This window comes from Euprymna scolopes, chromosome 17 (assembly GCF_053919585.1).
Source record: "Euprymna scolopes isolate OS-2025 chromosome 17, ASM5391958v1, whole genome shotgun sequence".
Taxonomy (NCBI): domain Eukaryota; kingdom Metazoa; phylum Mollusca; class Cephalopoda; order Sepiida; family Sepiolidae; genus Euprymna; species Euprymna scolopes.
In genome coordinates, this window is record NC_136498.1 from 116,959,881 (window position 1) to 116,981,017 (window position 21,137).

General features: G+C 36.7%; 1 protein-coding gene and 1 pseudogene across 4 annotated transcripts in view; both read left to right on the forward strand.

Moving 5' to 3' along the window:
- The window catches only part of LOC145296921 (membrane progestin receptor beta-like), a 175,332-nt gene that overhangs the window by 142,761 nt on the left and 11,434 nt on the right, over positions 1-21,137 (forward strand). The window lies entirely within an intron of this gene.
- LOC145297249 (U2 spliceosomal RNA) lies at positions 14,233-14,377 on the forward strand (annotated as a pseudogene).

Genomic DNA, 21,137 nt, shown 5'->3' on the forward strand with positions numbered 1-21,137 from the left:
ATTTTGATCATGGTTGAAGGAACTCAAGTTATATACACATATATATATATATATATATATATATATATATATATATATATATATATATATATATATATATATATATATATATATATGTATATACTAGCAAAAGTACCCGTCGTTGACTGAGTTCAAAAACAGCCTACAGAAAAGACTCTGATTTATGAAAGTATGATAGGTTATGAAAAGAAAGGGTTGTAAAGAGATAGCTTCGAATTTGGGGGTATCAAAACCAAAGCAAAATATGATGAAAGTAAAAATAAAATAAATAAACCCCATAATTTATTATACCATACCTGTTCACACTGAAACACTTATCACAATATTCTGTGGATCTATATTAAAAAACCTTGTTAAACTTTGTGACATATTTCCATTCTCTGGAGGTCAGGTGCGAACGAACACCCCATAATTTTATTATACCATATTTCTTCAAACTGAAACATAATTATCAAAGTATACTTACGCAGATAGATATGAAAAGTCTTTATTAAAGTTTGTGCCTATTTCCATTCTATGGAGGCCAGGCGCGAATGCAGACCCCACAATTTAATTACACCATCCCTATTAAAGCTAAAACATACTTATCAAATTATTCTTATGTACATCTATATCAAAAACACTTGTAAACGTTTTTTTTTAAATTTTTTAATTTTTTATTTCCATACTTTGTGGACCAGACACGAACGCAGACCCCACAATTTTAATGAACCACCGTTCTGCCAGATCAAACATACTCATTCCTGTGTCTCGATACATCTTCTATCATTATATGTAATCAGTTTTTTAAAATAGTCAACCATATAGGAGCCTATTCGTGACCAGACACACACACACACACACACACACACACACACACACACACACACACACACACACATTCAGCTTTATATTATATATATATAAATTTTTTATTTTTTTATTTTTTATTTTGGTTTCGATTCAAGCTAATGCACTCAAGTCATATGGATATAACTTTTTTTTATTTTTGAAATCGCAACTTTATAATATATAAAAATCGATAGAAAATTACTTCTATAATAAAATATACGAAATCTGCAAGAATTAAAATACCATATTTAAGCGTACTCTACGACCGGGCTTTGCCGAGCGTTTGTGCTAGCTTAGATAAATACTTTTGCAGTTTTAACAAAAAAGCTACAATAATATCAGAGCGTCTCTATTTACACTGAACATCTACAGAATCCCAACATCAATATATTACATATGGAATGAGTCTCCTGTTGAATTTCCACAGGTCCCGCTAGTTATTATAATTATAATTTTATTTTATCTTTTGCTATCGAAACTTCTTCAGCCTTGGTTATTGACGTTCGATTCATGAAACCCACGAAGATCACGTGTTATGTATAGTGTTGATGGAAACAATAAGTCACGCCGTGTATGGCTTTGATATTTTCATCAATAAACGGTTGGAGATGGTGGTGGTGGTGGGGGGGGACATAAGTAGCTTAAAAATAATTTTGGACTCTTTCTGATTTCAGGTGTGCGTAATTGATTTTCTGTCAACCTATCATCGATCGAAAAAAGAAACAATCAATTATTTCAACATTTTTTTTTTTTTTTGCGGGGAGGGGGGGAGGTGTCTATATTTGAATAAATATTTTTTTTACTTATCAGAGTTTCTGCATAGCTTTCATTAATATCCCCAGGAAAATGTATGAATCCATATATCCTCTCTCCTACTATGAATTAAATAGTGGGGTAAACAAGACTTCCAAGCCTTGGTTGTGCAAATGCACCAGTCATTGTTTGACTATCTTAGCATTATTTCCAGATGTCCTGGATTTCTCCTTGCGAGTTCAGGAGAAGTGCGGTGCGATCTTGTGCCATCCTTGTTTCACTATAATACACTGAAATGTCGAAATTAAAGTTTGCCTCAGAACTGCCGAATTCCGTTGAATATTCGTGCAAAAAAAAAGTTCTTCAGCTTGCAATGTTCTTAGCGTACGCAACAAAATAAAAACAAAATAAAAAAAACGACAATCCTTTTTCTTTTCCTGTTTCGACGTTCGTAGTAAATCCGTATTTCTTTTTCCTCCACTAACACGCGGATTAACCGTACGTTCCAACAACTCCGGGTTAAAAAAACAAAAACAAAAAACAACAACAAAAAAACAACAACAACAATGTGACCTCGTTGGTAATCGTGAAGAAAGAGCCTGTTTCCTCCGTTTGACTATAGGTGGCGTTACTGTCTGTCCACCCAGTTACGGAAGCACAAAATGTATATAATGGCACCCTTGAAATAAGAATAAATGTTTTTGTTATATTTTAATTTTAAACATGTTTTTGTTGGGTTTTTTTTTTTTGCAAACATATTTAAGTTGGTTTTTTTTTGCAAACATATTTAAGTTTTTTTTTTTTTCAAACATATTTAAGTTTTATTTTTCCAAACATTTACGTTTTGTTGCTTGTTTATTTTCAAACATTTACGTTTTTTTTGTTTTTTTTTTTGCAAGAATAAACTAAATGTTTTCGCTATATTTTTCTTTTAAACGTATTTATGGGTACAACCGTTTTTACGCTCTTATAAAAAAAAAATCAACGTTTTTTCTTTTATCTTTTTTTATGGACCCCCCCCCTTTTTCTGAATTTTTCTGCACTTATTTTACCTTTTCCGCAAGTATTTATATATATATTTGAAAAAGGATATTGTAAAACCTGAATCTTACTTGAAACTACTCTTAAAAAATAACGCGGTACAATAAGTGCATAAGCAAACTTTTCAAAAAGAAAAATGTTTAAAAAATATTTAGTTTATGCTTAAAAAAAACAAAAAAAAAAACGTAAAAGCAAAAAAAACGTAAATGTTTGAAAATAAACAAGCATCAAAACGTAAATGTTTGGAAAAATAAAACTTAAATATGTTTGCAAAAACAAAAAAAAAACACGTAAATATGTTTGAAAAAAAAAAAACTTAAATATGTTTGCAAAAAAAACAACAAAAAAAACATGTTTAAAATTAAAATATAACAAAAAAAATTATTTTTATTTTAAGGGTGCCATTATTTTGTGCTTCCGTAACTGAGTGGACAGACAGTAACACCACCTATAGTCAAACGGAGGAAACAGGCTCTCTCTTTCTTCATGATTACCACCTCGTTTTAATTTACATATGTCACCTTTTCGTTTTCTATCAGTCGGGTTTCGAGTTCAAATGTCCGTGACTTTTTATAATACGCACACACCACCCTTGGATGCTTGTTTCGATGACCGTTCTCACAATTGCTAATCACTTGAGACGCATATGAATTTTCTGTGAGCCATAAAATTAGAATTGTTGATTTAATTTAAGAATCAAGATTTATTGTTTACTTCCGGTTATCGTGGGATAAGATTTCATTATATGGAAGATGTAGCGGACCAGGATATAATACCCTAGCTCGCCACAAGAAAATAATGAAACGAATGGAATTGAAGGAAACAAAGACTCAATTGATGGATAAGATAAACGTCGTTTATTTGCTGTTGAAAGAATGAACGTTTTAGTTATAACATGTGTTCATGTCCGCGCGTATGTAACCAATGTTCGTTGCGGGACTGGTGTTGTAGCAAGAAAAGGAAATGTGTTTTCATCTCAAGTTCGGGTCACTATCGTTTGTTCACGCGTGGGAAAAGAAATAAGTGTTGTCGTGAAAATGAGAATGATAGTCCAGCGTGTAGACAAAGAAGAGGATATGAGAGTTGACGTCAGTTAACAGTCAGCTACGCGAAGGTGTTCTCAGAGACCAGTAGTAGATAGAGAGAGAAAAAAGTGAGAAGGTGTACATACGGTCTGTTAGCTCGTGCCCCATACATAGTCGCAGGGAACGTGAACGCGCACGAGCGTGCGCCTCCCAAAAGGGAGGCGGCTGGTTAGCCCAACCTCTCTGGTCGAGAGTTGGTCCTAAAAAGGGTTAGAAACAGCTTGTCTCTTTGTTTTATACTCGTTTCCGGTGGTCTTTTGCGCATGCATATATTTTCCCCAGAAAGCGGAAGTGACGTCGCCATGTGTGCGTTCGTGTGCGCGTGTGTGAGTACATATGTGTGCGTTAGCGCGTGTGTATATACACGTGAATGTGAGTGTATGTACGCGAACGTGAATAAATGTACGTGTGTGTGGACGTGGGCACGTATGTTTGTGTGCGCGTATGTATATGACATAGCTTGAAATGTGAATGTGTGTTTTTGTGTGAGGCTTGAAAAAGGCTCGTAGAAAGACCAAAGCGTACATAATTTACTATTTATAATTCTTAAGAAAAGGTTGCTAATAAAAAAAAAATATTGTTAAAATGAAACTAATCTTTATTAGAATTTTTTTTAACTAAGTAGCAAAAATTATCAAACACCAGATAGTTGCGGTTTCATTTAACATTCATTTGAATAGTAAAACTTTTATATTTAAATTTAACATAGAAGCGTGAACTTTATCAAACACTAGAGGTTTCAATTTTTTTAATTCAAACCTATATGGGAGAATCTACGGTTGAAATTAAAGATTGAATTTGAACTGCCAAATATCGTTAAATGTTCGTGCAAAAAAAATTTTTTTGTTCTTTTTGGGTTTGCAATATTCTCAGCAGACACAAAAAACGACAATCCGTTTTTTTCTTTTTCTGTTTCGACGTTCGTAGTAAATCCGTATTTCTTTTTCCCCACTAACATGCGAATTAACCGTACGTTCAAACGAATCCGGCTCAAATTTGACCGCGTTTTAATTTGCATATGCCACTTTTTCGTTTCCTATCAGTTGGGTTTCGAGTTTGAGTGTCGGTGACTTTTTACAATATGCATACGCCACCCTTGGATGCTTGTCTCCGTGACCATTGTCACACACCCCAACCCCCTCATGCAAACACCTTTACGTCAGGTATTTATTGTCTGTCCTGACTGAGAGAAGACAATATACAAGTGCAACACTGATTTTTCACCTACCTTGGTTCCAGATTTTTGCTGGATTAACTGTTTTATCGGACAAGCTGATTTCATCGTTATGATAATTTATCAACGCATCCTTATCCAACTAATTATACAATTACCGTGTTTCAAAATCAAGGATTTCTACAATTTTTTAAAACAGTTTTTTTTAACTTTTTCTTCAATGGAAATGGACCAATATTTATGTTGCTGCTTAAATCTGCCTTTAAATTTAAGCAAATAATATATAATCTCCGAATAAATGAAAGACTACAACTAGCACATGCAGTGTAAGCAAATTGATGGTATACTACACCCGACACCATTTGCTACTCAGAAAATTAGAGCAAGTGGGAAAAAGCAGCCCAGTTTCTGACCTATGATGCAAGACGGAAACATTAATGCTAAACAAAGGAATAGCAGAGTCAGAGTTCTACAATCATAATAATAAAAAGCAAATGGGCTTTGGAAATAGGAGGGACAGAGGTCAGAGACATAAGGACAAAGACGCACACTACAAATTAGTCTATCGCTACCCCCTCCTTTCTCTTTCTCTTCTGCCATTGATGAGGCATCTGTCCGTCAAGTTGAGGCTGCCATTTTGGAAGATCGGCGCATTACTATTCGCCAAATAGCCCAAGATGTCAAGATTAGTACAGGGTTATGGAAACTATCATTCATGACCATTTGCATGGTGTCTGCCAGATGGATTCCCAGGTTGCTTACACCATTCCAGAAGCGAGAATGCATCGAGTGCTTGAGGATGAATTTGGAGATGTGCCAAGAAGATGAGTCAAAGTTTTTCAAAAGACTGATTACACAGGATGAAACCTGGGTCCATCACTATGATCCAGAGACCAAAGCCCAGTCAATGCAGTGGAAGCGCTTAGACTCACCACCTCCAAAGAAGGCAAGGGTGCAGTCCTCCGCTGGCAAGGTCATGCTGACAGACTTCTGGGACCAGGATGGAGTAGTGATGACAGATTTCCTGGCAAAGGGTACCACAATTACAGGAGCCTATTATGCTTCACTTTTGAGGAAATTAAGGGAAGCTATGAAAATCAAGAGGTGGCGCAAGATCAGCAAAGGTACCCTTCTCCTGCAGAACAACGCTCCGGTCCACAACTTGCATATCACCAGATCAGAAACACGGGCGTGTGGTTATGAAATCCTTCCCCATCCTCCCTACTCTCCTGACCTTGCACCCTCTGATTTTCACCTCTTCCCAGCCATGAAGTTATTTTTGAAAGGAAAGCATTTCCCAGATGATGCAGCCTTGATTTTTGAAGTCACGTCGTGGTTGGAGGACCAACCTGGGGTGTTCTACGAAAACGGTCTCCAGAGCTGCATCAAACGATGGGAGAAATGCATAACTCTGGGTGGTTCCTATGTAGAGAAAGACTAATAACTATGCCAAGATTCGTTGCTCTACTGCTATGGGAAGTAGGTCAGGGGCATTACTTATTGCACCTCCCTTGTATCTCCCTAAGATTCAAGGTTTTTTTTCATATCATACATAAGACCTTTATATTTTGTCTGTTTCTCCTTTCAGATCGGTTCAGACGTCCTTCAACCAAGGTTGAAACTCTCTTTGACTTATTCCATATAACTATGTCAGGCTTGTGTTTCTATGTCCAGCTAAAAGTAAAACAAAAACAAACAAACAAAAAACGAACCACTACAAAGTTGGTATTGTTTTGACCGGGGTTGCCTTAGATGTATAATAGCTAAAATTTAGAAAAAAAATGATTCATTCTCTGGGAGTCGGCTGGGCCAGGTTTAATCAGGGAGAGTCGATTCTTCATTGTTATTGTATATTTATTTTAGAAGAAAATGCTGACTCATTGATCGAGGAATCTTTTATATAAGGCAGAGTTGTATGTGTGTATGTCCAGCTAGGGAGGAACGGGGTGGGTGGAGGAGCAAAAAGGAAGAGTAAAAAGAGAGAGGGAGATTTAGAGAAATATTGAGATAGGTGGTGAGAGAGTAGTTTTAATAAAAATAGGTTACACTTTTGCTCCAGGTAACGCCGGGTAGCCCTACTAGTATAAACTAATACAAAAAAAAGTTATCAACTCATTCGATCTTTCTGCTTTGTAATTAGGTTTTGTACATTCAGCAATTTTATTAATATTTTTATTTTCGTAGACATTTCGGATAACAGACTGTTGTACATATCAATAATGACCGTCACAAGAAAACACCTTTCACTCGATATTTTCACGTAATCAAAAGATTATCTTACTTATATCACCTCATTATAGATTATAACAAGTCTAATCAATAATAACCATATACGTCAACGTTTAGTTCATATTACGTTCATACTCACTTATATAGAAGGTAGAACCATAAAATCGCACGAGTACGAGATAGTATCTAATAGTTTTTTTTAAATAGAGACTAAAATTACCGATGCGTAAGAAGGCATAATCTATAAATATAAAAGCGAAAATGTATGTATATGTGTATGTGTGTTCGCTTTTTCTGTATGTCTACAAAAGTCTTTTTTCAGAGAAGCGGTCAGTCGGTTCACAACTTCTTAAAGCTTTTTATATCACATATAAATCATAATATCTCCGAGTTAACAACGGAGCTCGCCTGTCTATTTAATTTGCTCGACTTCGGAAAGATAAATATTCAACATTTGTCGCTCGCCGCATGTGGATTAGGCTTTTTTCTATAATAAAAGCGACACTAATTCTGGCGGTATTTTTCCGATCTCGATCGCCGGAAATGTCCGAAAGCAATCAGCTTTGATCAATGTGGAAATATTATTTCCTTATATCAGAAGACAATTGCTATTCAATTTGGACAAGTGGAGCTGTTTCCCCCTACCCCCAACATCTTGGAAAAAAAAAAAGCATTCCGCAGTAAATGATACCCCGCAGTCAAAAGTTGACCTCATTAAGTCATTAAAACGTGCACCTTTTAATTTAAGTAATTAAATAAATTCAAACGTGTTTCTGTTAGCATCTCGCGGTGGCCCAATGGTTAACGTCGCACTCTTTTTTTTTCACACTTTAATTTCCAACTTTGCCTCAAGGGTTCGGGTTCGATCCTCATACTTACCTACCAAAACATTTTTTTTTATTTTACCCCCCCCCCCCCGAATTTTGATTTACCCAAAACCACACACACCTCCAAACACTCGGGCAACGCCGAGTACCCCCCCCCCCCGCTAGTCTATATATATATAAAAACGAAAATGTATGTATCTATGTTTCGCAAAAACTTTCGACACAGGCCACTGATTTTCGCCAGATAGGTATCATTTTAAAGCTCCAATCTTCGCCCGACAAATATCGAAAAATTGGCCAAAAACATTAATTCCTTCACCCTAAAATCATCAGTTTTGTACAGGGAGGATTGCCGAAAAAATCGTTCCTTCATTTTCTCTGCTCCTGCTACTACGACAATGACGTCATGTTTGACCTGGAAAACGTTGACGTCAATTTCAACCACCTGCAAGTGTTTTTAAAGGTTTAATTTTATCCGTTATTAAGTGTATGCCTCTTTGGTGTAGGGGTAACGTGTCAGGCATTTTTTTTCTGGTTTAGCCTCGATGCTTCGGGTTTGAGCCTGTCTTTCTACCTAAACTTTTTTTCGTTTTGTCGTTTTTTTTTTCATGACATTGCAATTTGCAATTCCCTCTGATCCATTCAGGCAGAATAAAAGATAGGAGGCATTACTTTGGGAATGACCCTCGTAGTAATATTTTAATATTTTTTCTGAATTTTGAAATTGTAGAGGATTCTGAAGAATCTAATTTACAATTGTTCATATCAAAAATAATAATTTTGATTTCTGTAGTTTAAATATGGTATTTTATCGAGAAGGCAATTTATATGAACAACAGGAAGTCTTGTGGTGTAGATAACATGTAGCAGTAGTAATGTGGCAATAATGTTGATCTTTTTCTTTTTGTTTCAGCTGACTTCATTTTAATTATGACAGCAGATAAGCATTAACAATTCTTTTAGAGTTTTCTTTTACAGTCTACTAACAGGGGAGCCAAGTGTTTGTCGGTGTAAAGGAAAAAGGTTTTGGGAGAGAGGTAGGCTTGAACCTAAATCGCGAAAGGCAAAAGTGAAAAAAAAAAGTGTGATAACTTACCTCAATGCTACGAAGGCAGTGGAATGAGAGTGGATGAAATTAAACGATTAAAAAGTTATGATGTGACAGGTGCGTAACTTTAATGAGGTCAAACAGCACGCCATAGAGGAAATGAAATTCTGCACTTAACTTTTGCTGCAAGGCAGTTTTTTTGGTTTTGTTGGGGGAAAAACAGCTCCCCATAAAAAAGGAAGTGTCCAAATGAATAGCAATTGTCTGATATGACGGCTTTCACCACATTGATCAAAGCTGATTTGCTTTCTGGACGTCCCCGCACAGGAAGGCTGGGGAATCGCCTTCACGACATCAGTTTCACTTTATTTATACTAAAAAACCAAACAAACACGCGACACAACGAAATAGCGTGAATTTTATAAAAGTCAATCAAAATAAATGTAGACACGACGTCCCTTCGCAAATCGTAGATATTACAATCTAGGGGTATATAAACAGTTCTAAGAAATAGTAACCTCCCCCCCCCCAGAGAACCCCCACGAAAAAAGCCTTTGCTGGACATACAAAACTGTGCATGCCACTTTTGCCTTTTATATATATAGACTAGCGAGGGTGCCCAGCATTGCCCGGGTGTTTAGAGGTGTGTGTGTGTTGGAGGGAAAGTAGATCAAAACAAAAAAAAAAACGATGTTAAACTTCTTTAAAAAATTGGGGGGAAAAATAACAGCGAACATGCCCGGCGTCGCCCGTGTGGTAAAAGAAAAAAAAAGTTTTGGTAGGTAGGTGGGATCAAACCTGGAACCTTGAGGCGAAGGTTGAAAAAAATCCTGGCATGTTACCCACTCCCCCACAATGGCAGAGTAACAAAAAACTTTTAATTTAATAATAAAAACTTAATTGACAGGTGCGCGAATTTAATGATAATGAGGTCAAACATATCCCGCAGTTAACTTTTGCTGCAAGGCAGTTTTTTTGTTTTCTTTTCCCAACTTTGGCTGTTTGTTTCCCCAATATGTTGGGAGGGGAAAACCAGCTCCCTAGTGTCCCAATGAATAGCAATTGTCTGATATATGTGGTTTCGCCCGCATTGATCAAACCTTATTGCTTTTCTGGACGCCCTGCATTTCGCTTTTTTATACTGAAAAGCGAAGCAAAGACGTGTCAAGCGAAAAAAATCTCGAAAATAACGTGTAAAAGTCACCCAAATTAAAGTTAGACACTACCTCTCTTCGTAACTCGTAGATATTATAATTTAGACAGTATATAAAAAGTTTTAAGAATGCGTAACCCCGTAAAAAAGCCTTTGCCGGACATACACAAAAAATGCACACACACTAACACACTAACACACGTTTTTCCATTTATATACATAGATAAACGTAATAATGTGAGTTTTCCACTAAACCATCTCCATAGCCAAAAAATGGCAGCTGTTCCAAACATGACCGTTTTCCTACGTGGTTCATAAACAGGAGAAAGAGATGCTGTGAAAAGCGTTTCTATGTTTTGTGGTCATTTTAACAAAACTCTCGGGTTTGTATTATTATACACATAGATTCGAAAAAGTTGTTAAACACAGCAGAAGTTACTTTTCTACTTAACTGGATAATTTTTTAGTGTTTTTATTTAATGTAAAGTGTTTATTCATCTCGAAAAACATACAGTGTTTACCGATGTATTTGAAAAATGCAAATGGCGACGGACTCTGTGTGGAATACGTAAGTTTGGGAAAATGAGTTAAAACTAAAAAGCTGAACAAAATACTGTGAGAAACCCACCGAATATCTATCAGCCTATGTTACTGAGTGAGTTTCTAACAGTATTTTGAACATTTTCTTTTAGTTTTAACTCATTTTCCCAAACTTATTCAATACAGAATCCGTCGCCATTTGCATTTTTCAAATACATCGGTAAACACTGTATTCTTTTCGAGATGAATAAACACTTTACATTAAATAAAAACACTAAAAAATTATCTAGTTAAGTAGAAAAGTAACTTATCTTGCTTTTGATAACATTTATTTGTTATACAGGGTGTCCGTAAAGTTACTATACAGTCTTACAAGTTACTAAACCTGTAAAAAAAAAAATATTAACTATTAATACAAATATAATACAATAAAACAATAAGACTGTATAGTAACTTTACGAACACCCTGTATATTTGTTTTTTGATAAATGTTTGGAATTTATGTGTACAGTAATACAAACCCAAACTCTCCTTTCTTATGAAGAACGAGAGATCAACAAATGGAATAAGAGAGAAAAGATTGAAACTCGCCCCTGGCTCCCCATGAGGGCAGAGTTATACACAGGATCGGTTTTTAATTCGAGGAAAATAGCCCCCCCCCCTCAAAAAGGGCACTCTGGATACAAACAAAAATTAAAATTGCCTCAGTCTAGAAAGATTTCTCCTCTACTGATCGAGATCTGAAAAATTCCAAATGACAAACTAAGGCATGAAGCCCTAATAAAAATAAGGGGAGGGGGGAAGGGTCGAGGGTCTTTCTATTGTCTACAAAATTTGAGATTACTATTAGTTGGTACATTTCACCACAATACCGCATTCACACCGTGGAGTTAGTCCTACTTAATGAATCTCCCCCCCCCCAAAAAAAAAGTTTATAAAAAATATAATAAATATGTGTATGTGTGCGTGTATAATACTTTTTTTAAAATTATTATTGGAACAAATGTAAGATGTGGAAAAATTTCATTGGTAAATAAAACAGTCTTAAATTTGATAAAATGAAATCCGATGAATGCATTTACAATGCATGATGGGAAATAGGAAGACCTAGAAAAAAAACCCCCAAAATAAATGTATAAACCATATAAAATGCCTATTGAGGTATGTTGGTAAGGTCTCTCCCAACTCCTGTCTAGGTATTAGAACCACTGTTTTCCAAGAAAACGAAAACAAGCAGTTCTCTAATTGGGAGTAGGGACTAATAGGGGGTGAAAAAATCGAGGATGGATAAGGTGACGTTCTTTTTTTTTTTTACATGGGGGTTACCACTTATCAAGGCCCGAAGGCCACTCAGGGATAAGGGTTATTGCCTGTACAGTAATCAATGAGATAGTATTGTAGTAATCATTAGTATTGGGGGTTTTGATAGAGTGTCTTACTTAAGGGGGTGGTTTGTCAGGAGTTTGTTTGAGTTGTAGTCAGGTGGGAAACAGGCAAGCGGCAGAGAGTTCCACTGGTGTGCAGTTCTAAGAAAGAAGCTTTGCTCATGGAATCTATGTTTGGATTTAGGCACAGATAAAGAGTGGGGAAAATTATTGACAGTAGTTTCAGCCAGACGAGTATTTCTCATGAAAGATTGGCGAGGGGGGGGGCGAGGGATTGGAGCTCAGACGAGCACCTGCCATGGAAATAACGATAAAAAAAAGACAGGCTCGCAACGTCTCTTCTGTGGGAGAGAGGTTGCAGGGAAGAGAAAAGGGCATCCCCCACTAAACCACAAAGTCTATTTTGTACTCTGTCAAGGCAGGATAGGCTGTTTTTAGCAGCTCCTGCCCAGATGTGGAAGCAGTACTCCATCCTTGGACGTACTTGGCTTTTATAAAGATAGAGAATTGCATCAGTAGTGAGATATCTTCTGGAGCGGTAGAAGGATCCCACCATTTTCCCAGCGTCCCTGGCAACAGATTTGATGTACGCGTTCCATTTCAGATCAGGAGTAAAGGTCAAACCCAGAAGCTTGTCAAAACATGGAGCCTCCCCAAGACGAGAGCCATCCATTTCAATTGATGCCAGATGGGGATCAGAGCGTTGATGATGTAAAGATAGAAGCTTGGTTTTGGATGCATTAAAAGTGACCAGCCACCTCTTCCCCCATTGTACCACGTGCTCAAGATCAGAGGCGAGAGAATTAAATAGAACTTTGTAATTTACGGCCTTTGATGTATTGCCATAGATGGTCGTGTCTTCAGCATAGATGTCAACGAATGATTTAAGTATGTGTTTTGGGAGATCATTGATGTAGATCAGGAAGAGAGTTGGGCCCAGGATGGACTCCTGGGGGACTCCAGCATTAATACTGTGGGCCTCTGATTTCTGCCCATCAACCACTACTCTTATGAACCTATCAGAGAGAAATGATTTAATGATTGAGAAAACATTTCCAGTAATACTGTAGCTGGAAATCTTGTGAAGTAGGCCCTTATTCCATACCTTATCGAAGGCCTTTGATATGTCAAGAGCAATTGCCCTGGAAAGGAAACCTTTGTCAAGAGATTCACTAATCCTATGTGATATAACCGTTAGCACATCTGCTGTAGATCTTGCAGAGCGGAAACCATATTGCATGTCACTAAGAAGGTTGTTTCTGTTGAGGTGGTTGACTACTTCTTTATTTAATATGGATTCCAACAACTTACTCATGACACACAGGAGACTTATTGGTCTGTACTGAGAGGGAGATGACTTTTCACCTGAATTCTTAAATACAGGGCATACTGATGATGTTTTCCAGGGTGTTGGAAAGCACTTCTCCTTAAGGCAACCTCTGAGAAATCTATAATATAAATCTCACCTGTCTGTTTAAATGTATGTATGTATGTATGTCTGCTTAAAACTTTCGACAGAGGTGACAGATTTTCACAAGATTAGTATCGTTTTGAAGTTCGACCCTTTGGACGACAAATATCGAAAAATTAGCCAAAAAATTAATTCCTTCACCTTCAACTGAGCCCTTTTCTACAAGGAGGGGGTTGTTTCTCCGCCGATATTTTTACCTTGGTCAATGTAGGGGTAACCCTCCATACCAATTGTCACTATCCAGCTCCCCTACTCCCCGGGGAGTTGGTCCCCATTTCCCCTTCACTCCTCACATTAAAAATCGGCCTTGTGCCTAATTTGCTCAGTGGGGGAGCAAATAAATACCAACCCCACATATAAGACCTTGGTCAATGTAGGGGCTACTCTTCATACCAATCGTCACTATCCAGCTCCCCTACCCCCTGGGGAGTTGGCCCCCATTTCCCCTTCACTCCTCACATTAAAAATCGGCCTTGTGCCTAATTTGCTCAGTGGGGGAGCAAATAAATACCAACCCCACATATAAGACCTTGGTCAATGTAGGGGCTACTCTTCATACCAATTGTCACTATCCAGCTCCCCTACCCCCTGGGGAGTTGGCCCCCATTTCCCCTTCACTCCTCACATTAAAAATCGCCTTGTGCCTAATTTGCTCAGTGGGGGAGCAAATAAATACCCTTTTCTTGGCCTTTTGGTCAAGATCAAAGTGTAGTATCTGTTCTTACTACATGCTGTACTTATGTTTGTAACTTTTCCTTGGTCACATAGCTAAGATCAAAGTGTAGTATTTGTTCTTAATAGATGCTGTACTTACGTTTGTTACTTTTGCCACATGGCTAAGATCAAAGTGTAGTATGTGTTCTTAACAGATGCTGCACTTATATTTGTAACTTTTCCTAGGAAACGGAAGGGGAAACCCTTCCATGCTAAGGCATTTTTAGTTGCATGCAAATCACTCCATCGATCGGTCTGTAACACATTTACATTTTATTTTTTTCATACCGTGCCAAGGCGAAAAGTGAGTATATTATTTTAACATTTTTTCTTTATCATTTTGTCTTTTAATTGACTCCTCCATGTTAAGTAATAGTTATTCTTAAGGTCATTCAATTCATCCTTAAGTTCATTAAAGTTATTCTAAGTCATTTACTTTTTATTTATTTAAGTCATTTCAGCTCATTTTTCGGTCATTTTAGTTTATCTTTAAGAATTTCATGTCAATCCTACATTCACGTATTCATTCATTACACGAGAGCACGCGACTAATGGCTATTGGCCTTGTTGAAAGTCATCCCCTCTTTTTGATTGACTAGCCTTAATGTAAACCTTCGCCACTTCCAGTTTGGCAATGGACGCAACGGCAAAGATGTCACATTTTTTTTTCATGTTCTTTTCCTCCTTCGCGGTATGGGTTCGAGCCTGCCTGCCTACTAACATTTTTTTTTTTTTTGCTCAACACACACCTCCAAACATCCGGGCAACCCAGGCTAGTAATACCTAAGGTAAAAACCGGGGGAGGGGCGGCAAAAGAAATGTGGGGGTTGGGCATCTTTGGAGGCTCTCTAGCACCCAAAAACAAAACAGGACCGGGATCTATACTTTGTTCCTAGCCAAAAGATCAAGGAACAGCTGCAGTGCCTGTTTACTTGACCCCTAGAGGCTGCATGTAATTTGACCTTTGATTTTCCGCGTACTAAGTGACCTGAATCATTTTAAACTACAAGGCCGACTCTTTCCATCGGGTATGATGACAATATTTTGGTTGAGAAAATTGTGTTATCTGCATCAGCCTCTACAAACCCTATCTTTCGGCGTATTTCAGACTCGGACAACATCGGGCAGATTGGCAGTGCATGAATGAAAGTTAATGACATCTCTTCTGTTCTTCCAGACAGTTTTTTTTTTTTTTTTTTAAATTGTTTCTTTATGAGAGGAAATATATTCGACTGTCATAACTTTTATGGTTTTAAAATGTTTCATATTTTTAATGTCTTTAAGTTGAAAAGAACTTTTGTATTTAGTCATTTTTAAATGTCTAATTATTGGTCAATTATACCGTTTGATATTTTCTGAGTTGATTTCAATTAAGATATAAAGACTTGAACCGATGTTTGTGAAATCTAATATTTCATTACAAATGTCAGCCATCATGAAAGATAAGATGAGAAGTCTGTGTCAGAGTTTGTAGTAGTACGGCATAATCACGTTGACACACTGGTTCCCGTTGGATCACCGAAGTTAAGCAACGTTGAACCTAGTCAATGCTTAATGGGTGACCATTTGAGACTTTCAGGTGTCTATGTTCTCTCCGCTTATCTCGGCATTGTTTCTAGTCGTCCTGGACTTCTCCTTGCCACTGGACTTAAGCAGTGCCGATCTTGAGAGGTTGAAGATTGTGCAAACCTTGCCTCACAATTACACGTGCCGCTAACCCTACAGGAGGGTATCTTTTGTCTTTCGAGACTGACTGGAGGCATTGTCGTCAAAGTTTTGAGGTCAAATTTGGGTATTTTTTGCATCTTGCGTACTGAATTCTTGGAAATCTCCGTTTGGGCACAACTGGAAGTTGACATAAACCGGCGGAATATGCTGAGCGAGCGCTGATTAAAATAAAAAGCGAAAATAATAACAATCATCAGATACGAATGACAAAAAAAAAAACACAAAATAAAAAAATGGAAAAACAATAAAATAAAATATAAGAACAACCTACCGTAAGTTTTATGAATATTGTTTTATTTTTTATGTAAATAAGTAGAAGCATTTTTTTTTTTTTTTTCGTAATAAAAACCTATAGTAATATTGCATCTTACGCACTGAATATTTTCTTTTTTTTCCAGTTAGGGTTAAGGTAATTTTAGGAGAGGGTATGGTTAGGGTGTGTTTTGTTTTTGGTTAGCGTAATTTTTATTTTTTGATTAGGGTTAGCGTAATTTTTATTTTTTTGACTAGGGTTAGTGTAATTTTTATTTTTTGATTAGGGTTAGTGTAATTTTTATTTTTTTGATTAGGGTTAGCGTAATTTTTATTTTTTTGACTAGGGTTAGCGTAATTTTTATTTTTTTTTTATTAGGGTTAGCGTAATTTTTATTTTTTTGATTAGGGTTAGCGTAATTTTTATTTTTTTGATTAGGGTTAGCATAATTTTTATTTTTTTGATTAAGGTTAGCATAATTTTTATTTTTTTGACTAGGCTTAGCGTAATTTTTATTTTTTTGATTAGGGCTAACGTAATTTTTATTTTTTTTATTAGGGTTAGCATAATTTTTATTTTTCTGATTAGGGTTAGCGTAATTTTTATTTTTTTGGCTAAGTTTAGCATAATTTTTATTTTTTTGATTGGGGTTAGCGTAATTTTTATTTTTTTTTTATTAGAGTATTATGGTCAGATGCTTTTCAAACTGATATGTTATCATACACACACATGCACACAAATGTATCTCAATTACGCACCGGTTATCTACCCTTGTCATGATTTCTGATTTTTTATTTATTTATTTTTTTCTCTTTGTGCACATGTAGACAAAAAAAAATGTGTGTTTAACCAGCATGACTGCGGTTGACGCCATCTTTGTTGTATACATGGATAAGGTCATTCACCTGTTGCCGACGTGTCAAAGAAAATAGAAGTATTTTTTTGTACTCAGTCATGGAGGAATCTATATATATATAAAAGTGAAAGTGTCTGTGTGTGTCTGTGTACATTTTCCTACGCAATAACTCAGTCAATTTTAAGCCTACAGATTCGAAATTTTCCAAATCTTTTCCCAAGGGTACTGAGATTTGGGAAAATTGATGTGGTTGGTTTTCGGACAGAAATTTGGCGATTAAGGGGTCAAAGTTCAATGATTTGACCTTTGAGAACTTTGCCAAACTCCTCCTACAATTTTGGGTCTAAACACGTAAAATTTTAGATATAGATTCCTTGGACATGGATCTAACTTAATAACTTTATTTTAGCCCTAAACAATAAATTTTAAGGTGTCATAATAGGGGTCAAAGTTTAAAAAATTGATCGTTTTTTTTTTGTTTTGCTCAGCATACACCTCAAAACACCCGGGCAACGCCGGCCACCCATGCTAGTATTTAATAATTGTGTGTGAATGCTTGAATAGTCCATTCTACTGTTTTGTTGATATGTTCGCCATTTTGTTTGTGTGAGTATGATCTCTAACATCGGATGGTCACCATTTGTAGGACTGACCAACCGTCGGGTTTACCACTTTGTTGTGGTATGCATTTTGCGTGTTCCACAAACAATCTATATATCTATAAAAGTGAAAGTATCTGTCTGTGTGTGTGTCTGTGCACATTTCCCTACGCAATAACTCTGTCAATTTTTAGTCTACAGACTCAAAATTTGATATGCAGGCTACTGAGATTTGGTAAAATCTTTGTAATCCATTTTCAGCCAGAAATTTAGCTTTTAAGTGGTCAAAGTTCAACGATTTGACCTTTCAGAACTCTACCAAACTCCTCCACCAATTTTGGGTATAAACAATTGAAATTTTAGATATAGGTTCCTTGGACATGGATATAACGTAATAACTTAATTTTAGCCCAAAACAATAAATTTTAAGGGGTCATAATAGAGGTCAAAGTTTTAAAAAATTGACCGCTTTTTTTTTTTTTGCTCAACATACACCTCCAAATACCCGGGCAATGCCGGGCTGAAATGCTAGTTAACAATAAATACCAAGTTTGCTGAATACATTTAAAGAAGAAACAATAAAAGGAAACACATTAAAGCAGAGTTACAATATATACAAAAGATGTGATTTATTAACGAACAAGATAAGGAGGAACAGTAAAAGGGTCTTTTCTGTACACGTGTGTGTGTGTGTGTGTGTGTGTGTGAGTGTGTACACGTGCAAACATGCCTTTATATTTGTAATGTTGATGGTATGTTCATTGTGTATGTGTATGTTCAGCAACGTCCAGCAACACCTTACAGCATATCAACATTTTACAGTAACAAACACGACAAGTAACTCATCAAGCACTGAAACTCCTGGAACTCTCAACGACAGAAGTCACCTCAGCCAACATGAGTTAAGCTGCAACATGCACACTACGAAACTCATTCCTAGCCGTTCAATGATTCAACCGACTCACTGGTTACACCGATCATTTGAACTTTGGCGTTTTTTATGGAACGGAATCATTTTTCTTTGCAGACTCACTTGTGACTGGCACGCCTCATCTCAACAACACTTTTCACAGAATGGAATAATTCCTACAGACCCACTTGCGACTGACGCGTCTGATTTTGACTAACTTCGACCAACTGTGCTGATCACTTGCACACGCTTCCTAGACTCGGCAACACTGTGCAGTCTATCACCGCAATCTCTCACACTTAAAATTTACAATGGTCATCCTGTGACCTTTTCACGCAGCACACAGGCTTTGAACTCTCTTGTTGATATCTTTTCCTGCCACAACCTCTTTTCCTTAGCCTCCAGCTATCTGGCAGGGGAATATTATGGGCAGATGCTTTTCAAACTGATATGCTATTAGATATTTCACGCACACACACACGCACGCACACAAATGTATCTCAATTATGTACTGGTTGTCTACCCTTGTCATGATTTCCGATTTGCCTCTACTTCCTGTTTTCATTTTCTTTGCGGAGATGTTGGCTTACATCGATGATATCTGTTATTTTTCTACATTGTCGTTTACCGTAATTTTGGGATATGTTACTATTTGTGATGTGACAATTATGTAGATACCATTTGTTTTACTTGAAATTCAATAGTTTTTCGTTATTATAATGTAGAAGCACCTCGAAATGAGAACAATAGTCCAATCAATCCAAATAACACCATCATACTCCAAAATTTAGAACTATTAAAACAATTACCTTTGATTTCAAGTCAATCATGAAAACGACACATTACAAAAGATTTTATTGTTTGAAATATACTCGAATGTCGATACAATCGAACTGAGCACGACAAACCCTCCCTCCCTTCCTCACTTGAGTAGATATAAAAATTGCAATCAGAAACGGGAGTGTTACTTTTTGTTGGGTTGTTGATTAGGTCTTTTCTCGTGTGGTATGTAGTGTAGACAATTTCCATATCAATGAACCGATTATTGATTAGTTTTATGATTGAAATGGATGGTGGATACAAGCTTTTAAGTAAGAATCGATTATAATACCAGGTTTTTTTTTTTTTTACAAAGGAGTCATCACTTATCAAAGCCTGGAGGCCACTCGAGGATAAAGGTTAATCAGTGTACAGTAGTTAATGATAAAATGTTGTAGTAATCGTTAGTAGTGTAAATTTGGTAAATTGAATTACTTAAGGGAAACAGCTCATCAAGAATTTGTTTACGTTGGACTTGAAGACGACCATATTGTAGTCAGTTAGAATGCGGGAAAATTGAACAGAGTTTCACGAGCGTGCAGTTCTAAGAAACAAGCTTTGTTCATGGAATCTACGTTTAGGTTTAGGCACAGATAAAGAGTGGGGGAAATTATTGGTAGTGATTTCAGCAAGACGAGTGTTTTTTGTGAAAGTCAGGACAGGGGGCGGGGACCATAGATTGGAGCTCAGACGAGCACTCACCATGAAAATAACAATAAAGCAGAGACAGGCTTACAACGTCTCTTCTGTGGGAAAGAGGTTGCAGGGAAGAGAAAAGGCTACAAAATCTATTGTGAATTCTGTCAAGGCAGCATAAGCTGCTTCTAGCAGCTCCTGCCCAGATGTGACAACAGTACTCCATTCTTGGACGTACTTGGCTCTTATACAGGAAGAGAACGGCATTAGCAGTGAGATATCTACTGGAGCGGTAGAATGATTCCATAATTTTCTGTTTAAGAGTTTTTTAAGATTGAATCCATCAGAATGCATTTCGATTCAAAGCATATGTTGAAAACATTCCGGAAATTACACTATCTCATACACTTCATACATTTTTTATTTTAATTTAATCTTTTTACTCCCCTTCACTCCAAACAAGGCATATTGCCACTTGGACGTAAGGGGCTACTAATTGGGACCATGCCTATAAAAGATTAACAAGATGTTGGTTTACATTACATTTAAACTTCTGCATATCAGTACAGTCAGGGGAGCAGGTAGCAGGAAGGGAATTCCAAAGTTTAGCTGTTTGAGAGAAGAAGATATTAGAGTAGAAAGCTTTCTGGCATTTAGGGACTTCAACAGTGAAGGTGTGAGATTTTGTTGCTAAGCATGTTTGTCAGAGTTCTGTACGTCAAGGGGACACAAGTGCAATGAGTTCATCAGAGCACATTCCATTAAAATACTTGTAAAACAGGCACAGGGATGCAACACTGCAGTGATGCGACAGGGGTTAGAGCCTAGTTGACAAAGTGGGACCTATTAGATTGAAGACTCTTTTTTGGATCCTATCCAAAAGGGAGAGGCTGGTGGTAGATGCATCAACCCAGATGTGGCAACAATACTTAATGCAAATGGTGGCTTTGTAGAAGTACGTTCATGCATACAGCAAAAAGAAAATCTACCAAAATATACACTAAAACTTTACAAAAACAAAATTTATCTACAAATATGAAATATATTTCCTTACCATTGAATTG